The sequence below is a fragment of the Pteropus medius genome, unplaced genomic scaffold, assembly GCF_902729225.1.
Source record: "Pteropus medius unplaced genomic scaffold, Ma_sr-lr_union100, whole genome shotgun sequence".
Classification (NCBI taxonomy): domain Eukaryota; kingdom Metazoa; phylum Chordata; class Mammalia; order Chiroptera; family Pteropodidae; genus Pteropus; species Pteropus medius.
The window spans coordinates 6,952,020-6,962,139 of NW_024354886.1; the positions used below are offsets into that span (position 1 = coordinate 6,952,020).

The 10,120-nt window shown below is 35.1% G+C and overlaps 1 pseudogene; it reads right to left on the reverse strand.

Annotated features, from left to right (window-relative positions):
• Nucleotides 1–947: 947 nt before the first annotated feature.
• On the reverse strand, nucleotides 948–1,063 carry LOC120597726 (uncharacterized; annotated as a pseudogene).
• Nucleotides 1,064–10,120: the final 9,057 nt, after the last annotated feature.

Below are 10,120 nucleotides of genomic sequence, written 5' to 3' on the forward strand. Positions count from 1 at the left end.
AATATTATCCTATACATACTTCTTTATGGTTAAGACCCCAATATCTATTTAGGGAAATAAAATAACTTTTTAAGTTTTTTTTAAAAGTTTAATTCTGAAGTTCACTATAGAAAAAAGTACTAAAGGCACTGAAATGGTGACTGCGGGTGGGTAGCATGGATTTGTAGAGGAAACAGTCATTTACATTTCATTATTTTCTCTAGCAATCTGAAAAATAGACTGCAGGTGGTCCCAGTTTACTGAGCCTAGGGCTCAGTGAGGCAGGTACCATCCCAAATCAGCAAGACATGGCCATGCCAGATGGGGGGAGGCTGTGAGAACTCAACTCACTGGCTGAGGGCATGAGGGAGGGAAAGCAAGAGAAGTTGGGTCAGAGTGGGGAGCTTGAGAGTCTGAGGCGGGGGTCTGGTCCAGTGATAAAGTGCTACGTCCCACGGATGACACAAGTAGAGAGGAGGGAGGCCATTGGAGGGTCACCATCTGGGATAAATCAATTTATTCTGATGGTGCACATCAGAATTTGTTGGGCAGTTCAAAACAATTGGATCACACTCCTCAGCTTTAGGGAGTCCCGTATCTTGAATGGGATATTTGTCTGACATGTCAAAAGGTAAAGAGCTATGGTTTATGTCTTCCATTGGCTCCTTCCATTGGCTCCTTTGCCACGTGAGCTACATTCAAAGAGTGGTCAGGAGAAACAATGGGGTGGGTGGGCGGGCAGACTGGCACCCGTCTGAGTGGTCATGGCAGCCACCAGACCGGAGGGGAGTGCATGGCGAGAATGGAGAGTCTGAAATAAAATTTTATAACACACATTTTCTTGGTAGTAGAATATTTAAATTGATATTTTAATTCTGCACATTTTTTTTAGGCAAGGCAACCCTTGGTCAATCTCACAGATTGCAAGGACCTTGTCAGCTTACAATCCCTTATTTTTTTATTTTTTACACCTATAGCACCTGGTCTTCCTAAGTGGTCTCCCACCCCAGTACTAATAAGGCTCAACCCTGCTTAGTTTCCAAGATCAGACATCGGGCTTGTTCAGGGTGACATGGCCATAGACAAATTCTGCACACTTTTTACAAGTATGTTAGATTAATCAAGATGCCTTTACATGAAAAATATAACCCAATTTTTCTATTCCTATTAAATGAAAGATATATAAGGACAGGATTTCTCAGCATGTTTATCTCCTATAAACAAATAAGAAAACAAGAGGAATAAAACTGGTGTTGAAGTTCCTTTAGGAGAAGTAAAATATGAGTTAATGATGGTGAAGGAATTCTATAAAATTTTGGAGTGCCATAAAAATGCATCTTCATGTATTTTTTTAATTGATCATGGTCTGCATAAACTAAAACAGTGACTGCTGGGAAAGATAGGCTCACATGCACAGTCTTTCAAACCTCATTTGGCCACATGAGAATGGGCCTTGGAGCTGGAACATTTCTTTAGTATGAGAAAAAAAGCCCACACAGATTAAGAAGGAAAAATTGGCAGTTATAAAAACAATCACTGTATACATTGTATACAGTCAAATACATTGTAATAATTATGTATGGTGTCAGATGGGTAGGCTTACTAGGATGATCACTTTGTTAAGTTACATAAATTTCTAATCACAATGTTGTATACCTGAAAGTACTATAATATTGTATGTCCACTGTAACTGAAAAAAAAAAAAACTTTAAAAAAAGAGCCCACACAAAGATATGCTATCTCATAACATGATTTATCAATACAGCTTCAGATATTTGGTCTATGCCTCTATAATCATGGTTCCACTTGTGACTTGACTTGGTTGGGAGTGGAGTTAGGGAGATTTGCTAATGGGCTGAGGGAAGACCTTGGTGATCTGAATTCCATTCTATTCTATGAATGAGCTACTACAATCTATTTTCTTTGTCATCAAATTGTTATACTCACCAAATGATACAATTGTGATTATAACAACATTTATTTTATTTTATTTTATTTTGATTTTTGTCTTTATTGAAATATAACACAATTTGTTGCTTGTATTTGCATTGTACAATTCAATGAGCTTTTTTCAATTATAGTTGGCATACAATAATATACCAGTTTCAGTTGCATAGCATAGTGATCAGAGATCCACATAACTCATAAAGTGATCACCCCACTAAATCTAGTACCCCTCTTTCCCTTTACATATTTATTACAACATTATTAACCATCTACCCCATACTACATTCTACATCTCCATGTCTATTCTGCAACTATCCATTTATACCTCTTAATCTCTTTGCCTTTTTTTGTCCCTCCAACCCCTCCCATCTAGTAGCCCTCAAAATATTCTCTGTACCTATGAGTTTGTTTCTGCTTTTGTTGTTGTTGATTTTGTTCTTTAGTTTCCACATCTACATGAAATCAAGTGATATTTATCTTTCTCTATCCGACCCATTTCATTCAGTGCAATGCCCTCTAGGTCCATCAAGGCAATATCTTTTTCCATCCCCTTTAACTCTGTGTGTGTCTTCTAATCTGAAGTGAGTCTCTTGTGGACAGCATATGTAGGGGTCTTGTTTCCTTATTATTCAGCTACTCTTTGGGTTGGAGCACTTAATTATTTTCCATTTGAGGTATTTGTTGATAGGAATGTAGTTATTACCAGTCTTTATTCATGTTTTTGAGACATGTTTTTTTCTTTTTAAAGAAGTCCTTCCAACATTTCCTGTAATACTGGCTTGGTGATGATAAATTCCTTTAGCTTATTTTTGTCTGGAAAGCTCTTTATCTGTCCTTCAAATCTAAATATAGCTTTGCTGGATAAAGTATTCTTGGTTGTAGATCCTGGGTTTTCATCATATCAAATATTTTATACCAAGCTCTTCTGTCCTGCATAATTTCTTTTGAGAAATCAGCTGCCAGTCTTATGGGTGCTCCCTAGGTAACTAATTAACATTTTATTTAAAGCTTCTGTCTTAATATTCCTGTAAACAAAAGCAGACACCATTATAAAAGACACCTCAAAATTCCCATTTTTCATGCTGAGTTCTCCAGTGCCTGTATTTCATTAAAAAGGCTTTATTGTGTCAACATAGAATAAAATATATCTATTTTAAGTATACCACTCAGTGAGTTTTGACAAAAGCATATACCTGAGTACTGCCTCAACAATCACAAAGATTTTCCTCACCTCAAAAAAGTTTATCAGTGGCCCTTCCCAGTCAATACCACTTTGCTCTTGGAACCATATAACCACTGATCTTTCAGTCACTATAGATTAGTCTTGACTTTCTGGTATTTTATGTAAATGCAACCTTACACCATGCTGATTTCTTTTGATCAGCATGGCGCTTTTGGATTCATCCATGTAGCTGAGGTATCTGTAGTTTGTTCCATTTGTTGTTGAGCAGTATTCCATTGCAAAAATATGCAATAAATTTTTTTATTGGTTCACCTGTTGATGGACATGGGTTGTTTCCAGTTTGGGGCCATTACGAACAAATCTGCTATTAACATATGTAAACCACATCAACAACAAAAGAGCCCACATAGCCTGTGCCAGGCTTATCAACTTGTATGGGAATATCTTTCCCTGTTTTATTCCCTATGAATGTTCTTTTGTCTCTGCTTATATTATGTGGATTAGATGGCACCTGGCCAAACCCACTGTTATGTCTGTCCTCTGAAGGGAGCGTCCAGGTCCTTCAAATGCAGCACAAGAGGGGTGCATGCAGACAAATTATCCTGCATCAGCCACCAGGAGAGACCATCAGGGCCATTACACACTGAAGCTGATCTTTCCCTGACTCTTCTCTGCTTAAGGAGAGCATTGTTCCATCCAGTGTTTGAATGCTTTGTGTTCCTGTTGGTAATTCTGATACCAAGATGCAGTGGGCTGAAGTGTTTATAAAGTCTACCTCTGGCATTGATAACCAGTGCTCCATGCTATACTCCCTTGGGATTGATAACTGGTGCCCAGTGCTCTGCTCAACAATAACAGTTTTATTTTTAAATATGTATATAAAATTCATCAAAAATCTTAAGATGGAAATTTTTGCAGTCAAGTTTAAATTGTGCAAATCAGTTGATTTTCAAAATTGCTTTAAAAGTAACACAAGCAAAATACTTGACAACTCTTCCTTTAAATTTTCTAATTCTATCATTTATAAATGTGATATTAGACTTCATTTAAGTCTCTTCAAACCTTCCACCTAATTTTCAGAAGGTTGGTTCATATCTGAGAATCCACAGATTTTTAATTTAAAAGCAATAAAGGTGCAGATGGCATTTCCTGCAGCTTATTGGCATCTTGTTTTTATATAATATGTATATTTGCATTTGTTCTACTTTCTTAGAAGCCTCTCTTTTTTTGGTGTCCCTCTGCCTGGCTCTTTTTTCATTCTTTTTGCATTGTTTAGAACCTCACTCCACCTATTAGTCCTCATCTCCAAGTTTTAGCCATCCTTTAATTGTATACCTTCTGGTCTATTTTACCACATAGAATAAATGATGTTATTGTTACCTAGATCTGATCCAGGAAGTAAAACCTAATTATTCCTAAACTACATAACATAAAAGGAAGGAAAATGAAGTATCACATGACATGTGCAAATTGGGTTCAATATCAAATGACCTAACTCCATCTTAGGACAATACTTGTATATCTCCCAATAAAAAATACTTTAACTCATAAGGATATTTATAAATAAAATTTACCTGACAGAAGTGATCCGTCTATATAGACTCAAAGAACAGGAGAAGCTGCAGAAGTAATAATGGGCGGAATTGAAATACAAAATAAGTCTGCAACTTCAGTTGCAAAGATAAAATAATGTAAAAATATATATACATCTTGGAGTTGAAGACGAATGTACAAGAATCAGATGAAACAAATACTATGTGCACAGAACGTAATAAGTTAATGAAACCTACTCATTTACACACTTACCAGAAAAACAAAGGAAGAAGCAATTTATTCATAAAAAAGACCAATTTCAGGAGGGGAGGAGGAAAAAAACTTGAAACACTTCTATGATTTTCTCTCTGGTGCAAAATGACCTACTTTTCTGAGAGCTGAAAACAATGTTCCAAAAGTCTCTCTACCAACCGTAGATAATTTTGGTTTATATCTCTCACTTACTGTGAACGGTGTCTTTGAGCACTTATTTTAAAAAATAAAACCAAGAAAAGTGAAATAGGGCTTTCTCTGGAATACTCAATGCCAATCATTCATCTTGCATTGGGCTTTCTACCATTTTGAAAATATAATACACATATACACACACGTACATGAGACAACTCCTCCAAAATGGTAAGTAAACGTGCAGTAATGGCACTCATCCACTAATAATTGACTATTCAACACTACTCATATCATATCTGCTACATAAATTAAGGTGATATATTTCTAAATTTCTAATCCCTGTGAAAACATAAATAAAATTTTTTAAAAAACATCTAAGTAAGGAAGGATATTAAACTTGATCATTATTTTAGTGTCTTATGAAAATATCTGTGGGAACATCTTGGGCAGTAACTTCTCACATCACTCTCCTTGAAAAGTCAGGATTGGGAAATATATTATCAATGAAATTTTCCTGAGAAATAAAATCTCTGTACAGAGGTTTAAAAAGGAAGCCAATTTGCAGAATTGATAATTGGGTAACTTAAAATGCAGAGAAAGAAGAATTACAAAGGCTGGAAAGAAAGAAAAAATGCACCAACATGCCAGGCAAAATCATGTAAAAATACGTACATACATTGGAACATTTGAATAATTTAATAAAGGCAGTGGAACAGTGAGCCTCAGTCTTACGCTTGGCTGAGGAATAACATAAAAATTTATGTAATGTTTGAAAGGAAAATGAATAAAGAATTTAACTCGGTAACTTTGCAGTGTTCTCTCACCTCTTAAGGACTGAAATAGGATCATGTATGTAGTAACTGGCACCCCAACATGGAATACACAATAAAGGACCTAAGTAAAGGAATCTTGCTAATAAATATATATTGAATGGAAACCATGTGCATATTAGCTGAACTTCTTTCTTTTCACCTATTTCATAATGAAACTATGGAAAACATCTGGAAGACAGAAGATACCAGCATTTATAGGGATATCAGGGCATGGAATGAAAAAAAGAAGGATGGGAAAGGGTGAAAGATGCATGAAAAAAGGGAACTTAATGAGGGAGAAGTGCAGACACCAAAAAATGAGGAGGGAGAGTAGATATTCAGGAGAAGGGAGAACCAAGTAATGGCATGCAAGTGAAGAGGCAGGAAATGACAAAGGTCAAAAGGCATCATGTGAAGGAATCTAGAATTGTCAGAATATTTTCCATTTTTTCTTGATGTTCTCTTGAAAAGAATACAGACTGATTAATGTAAATATCAAGGGAAACACACATGAAGAAAATTCAAATTTGTTGAAAAGTAAGACTAAATTTAAAACTAGCAGGATGCTGTTAAACAGATACGCACAAAAACATGTGGACACACACACGCCCACGCACACGCACACACGCACCAGCACACCAGCAGCAGGAGAGATCCCATTTGTCTTAAATAATGTTCTCCAGAGGTGGGAGGGAAGGAAATAATGAATTTACTGAATTTAGAGAATAAATGAGGAGTAATAGTTCTGGTGGTTACATTTTATTGGTATCTTTTTGTAATGTTCTTACTCTCTCTTACCCTAATATGTTCTTTGACTCTCATATCTCACTTCTTATCATCTGTAGTAAAGAAGCTCCAACCAGCTGGGATAAGGCTGAGGAAACTTTATCAAAAGAAATGATAAGTAGCAATGTATATATTTAATGATAAATCTGAGACCAAAAGGTTTTAAAAAATTTTGGGAATAAGCACATATGTCAACAATGTGTATTTTGACACTGTAGAAATTTTACAGTTTCTTAAAAAGAGAAATGAGAATGAAAGAGAAAAAATAAAATTTTGTTAATCATACATAGATAATAGTTGGGAGTCAAAGGATATAACTGAAGGCAAACAAATTAAATTACATAATATTACATAAAGAAATAAAAAAGTAAGAGCATTATAAATACATTAGAATAAAAGTAACCACTAGAACAAAAGTATGAGCTTTCCTAAATCCAGTCACAGTAACATAGTTAATATAATAAAATATTATAACATAGTGGAGACCAATAATCAATTTATATCAATAAATAGAAATAGGTAAACAAAAAGAATTTCAAATTGACTCACAAGGTAAAATTGAATTCTATGCTATACACACAAAGCAGACCTAAAATAGCATCAACAAATGCCCCCAGGATAAAAGCACCTACAGAAAGTCAGCTCTCATTTCCAAGTTTTTGTCCCTGGAGTCAGAGCCACTCAAGTCCTTGTTGGCTCAGCAATTCTAATCTTCCTTAAAATATATTACTCTGTATGTTATCTAACTCTGTTAGTTGTTCTAGGTGGGAATGAAGATCTTCCACTGACTATGCCATCCCATCCGGAAGTGGACATCAGAGTACTCATTATTATTAAGTTTTATTGAGGTATGATTTACACACCATAATATTTTCCTTTTATAAGTGTACAATTCAATTATTTCAGCAAACTTTTTAGTAAATTTTCTGCTCTGTATAGTAAAAGGCCTTGAGAATAAAAACACCCCAGTAGCAACAGGCACCTAGATTTTGGATTCTAAATACAATCTGACTCTAAAGAAATTAGGATTCTTAGAGTATGCCTTAATCCAAGGTTAAAATGAAGAAAAGAAACATGAGTCTGGAACATATTGCTGATTAATAAATAAAATGTTCAACTGATGGAAACATTTGTAAAGTATATAGAAACTATATTAAAGTCTCACAAGCAAATTCAGGACAATTTGGTTACCAAAATGAGTATTAAAAATGGATCATAACACATTAAAAGACAAAACCACAGAAGTTTATATTAATACTAAAAAATTGAAAGTGTTAATTGGAAAAGAAAAGATCTTTAAAGTTGAGATCCACATAATAAATGTAGAAAATTATAGAAATAGAGAGCCATGATTTTTCAACAATCATTGATTTAGACAAGAATCACTAGTAGATGTTTAAATACATGAAGGCAATATTTTTGAAGAGCACAGTATTCACACAACCTCAACATATATCTCATCGATTATTATTAATTACAAATAAAAAACATACTTTAACCGTGCAGACTGTGACAGACAATATCATAAGTGATCGAACTTAGCGTACATTATGATACCAAGTGACATCGGTATCTCACCTACCTTCTGTTTTCTCCAGATGTTGTAGTATAAAAAATATACCAATGAAGTTCCCAAAATAAAAAGGCAAATTGCAACTTTCATCCTGGCAGTTATCTGAAAAGAAATCACACAGGTATATTTAGATTTACATTGCACCCCATCACTCTCTGCATCCAGAAAAGCCCACTCAGATTTCCCTGTTCCTTAGTGGACAGGTGCCATGGTTATCTCTGTGTGCTTCCAGAAAGAATCAACCAGCAATCATATTTGTTAGCTACAAGCTAATTTCAAGATGCCTTTTTTTGGTGCTGTACTGGACACAATAAAACAAAAGATATATACTCTCTGCTCCGGAAACTTAGAGTCAAATTATATGATGTGGTTGAGTCTTCTGGTATTTACTGTTATACTCTAGGGGTAAGAATTAGCTGCAGCAAGATGATCAATAAAAGGTTGTACTTAAACGCAGAGGACTAAAAATGAAATGCCGAAGAAGTCCTTACCACTACTGCTAGCTTGTAGCACAGGCAAGCAACATTGACAATCTTGGAGGACAAAACCTAATTTGCAAACAGCATGCCACAAGTTCTAGAGATCTGCTTTACAACATTGTGCTTATAGTTAACAGTAGTGTGCTATGCACAAAAATTTGTTAAGAGCATTGGTCTCATGTTATGTGTGTTTTGAAAAATAGATTTTATTTTTAGAGTAGTTTTAGGTTCACAGTAAAATTGAGCAGAAGGTACAGAAATTTTCCTTATACTTCCTGCTCTCCAACACACACAGCCTCCCCCATTACCAACATCCTCCAATAGAGTGATAAACTTGTTACAACTGATATACCTACATTGACATTTCATCATCACCCAAAGTTCATAGTTTATATTAGGTTTCACTCTTGGTGTTATACATTCTATGAGTTTGGACAAATGTATAATGAAAGGTGTTCATCATTACAGCATCATGCAAAGTAGTTTCACTGCCTTAAAAATCCTCTGTGTTCCTTCTATTTATCTTACCCTCCCTCTTAACTTTGGAAATCATTGCCTTTTTATTGTCTCTATAGTTTTGTTTTCTCCAGAATGTCATATAGTTGGAATGAGACATTATATAACCTTTTCAGATTAACTTTTTTCACTTACTAATATATATTTAAGGTTCTTCCATGTCCTTTTATGGCTTAATAGCTCATTTCTTTTTAACACTGAATGACATTCCATTGTCTGTATATACCAGTGTTTATTTAGCCATTCACTTACTAAAGGACATCTTGATTGCTACCAAGTTTTAACAATTAAGAATAAAGCTTCTGGGAAGTGGAAAAAACATGGCAGCATGAGAGACGTCCCCAGATCTCTCCCCTTGAAACAAAAATAAGCTGAACATCTGAAACTCAACAAAAAACACCCAAACTGCACACCAGCATGTTTGAGCGTAGGATCTGCGAATAAGAGCTACTACAGGTCAGAACTCTGGGTGTCAGGTGGTGGACTGGGAGTTAAAGGAGCTGCCTCTCTCAGCCACTGGACCTTCCTGTAGGAGGAGGGGGAGGGATGAAGGCGCAATCTTTCTATTGGGTATTCACCCTAAAGACTTGAAACCCATATCCAAAAAGATATTTGCACACCGATTTTCATAGCAGCAAATATATGGTAGCTGAAGGAAACTGGACTTTGGGTGGTAAACACACAATAGAATATACAAATGTAAAATGATAATGTACACCTGAAAATTATATAATTTTATTAACCAATGTTACCCCAATAAAATTAATTTTTAAAAAAAGAATAAAGCTTCTATAAACATCCATGTACAAGTTTTTGTGTGGACATATTTTCAACTCTTTTGGGTCATTAGACGTTAGTCAAAGAGTACAATTGCTGGCTCATATGTTAAGAGAATTAAAAAAAA